This window comes from Argiope bruennichi, chromosome 4 (assembly GCF_947563725.1).
Source record: "Argiope bruennichi chromosome 4, qqArgBrue1.1, whole genome shotgun sequence".
NCBI classification, from domain to species: domain Eukaryota; kingdom Metazoa; phylum Arthropoda; class Arachnida; order Araneae; family Araneidae; genus Argiope; species Argiope bruennichi.
This window is the reverse complement of record NC_079154.1, coordinates 82,445,212-82,446,172: the sequence shown is the minus strand read 5'-3', so window position 1 is coordinate 82,446,172 and position 961 is coordinate 82,445,212.

Genomic DNA, 961 nt, shown 5'->3' with positions numbered 1-961 from the left:
AAATTAAAGGTATTTATCGTTCTTTTGCTAAAACTAAACTTATAAAGATTCCAAAACAAAATGGAACCAAAACAAATTTTTTATTCTTTTTACTATAAACTTCCACCATTGAACTGTTTTTTTAAAATGAAAATATAATAGCTGAGCTTATACCACTCATATTGTGCAATGTAATTGTTTCAGAAATTTTCCAGTATAATATCAAAACAAAGCCTTTTTTTTTATTTTGCATCTACAAAATTTTTTATTCCGGTATTAAAATCAAGTAATCAGTCACTGATGTGATTTATCATTGAGACACTGATTAGTCATGATCAATCACTATCTCTTAATAAAAATAACAAAAAAATTCAAAATCATTACTATTACCAAATTATCATGTGTTCATAATTAACGGATACTTATGAAAAAAAATGTATTGGAAATGGCCAGCATTTCTTACCCTATTCTTGTATATATTTTTACTGGATATCTTGATTTATAGGAAGCAAATTTAAGCAAAATTTCTGTCAGATTCACTAATATATTTTAATAATGTTTCTGAAAAAAAAAACTGATGATTATAATACTGAATTAATTATATTTCTAAAGAAAAAAGTGAATATTTTTACAGTCTCACTATTGCATTTTTAAATATGTCTGTTATAATTCAGTTCTGAATGTTTTTTCTGCACAAAAATTTATTAAATTGCTCTTATTAGTGCTGTCTAAAGCTTTTGTTATGTAAATTCAATTGTTCATTTTGAAAACTTTGAAATGATAATTTATACTTAGGAAGAGGTGAATTACATAAGTATCAAAAATAAAGGCAGAGTGACAGCTTAAAGTATAATTCATTTCTAATTGTGGAAAGTTTTAAAACTTTATTACTGTACGAATTATGAACGTATATACAGTTTCTAGTTTTATTTTTATATTCTATTACAGAAACTTAAATTCAAAAAGCATTTTTGATGTAAAT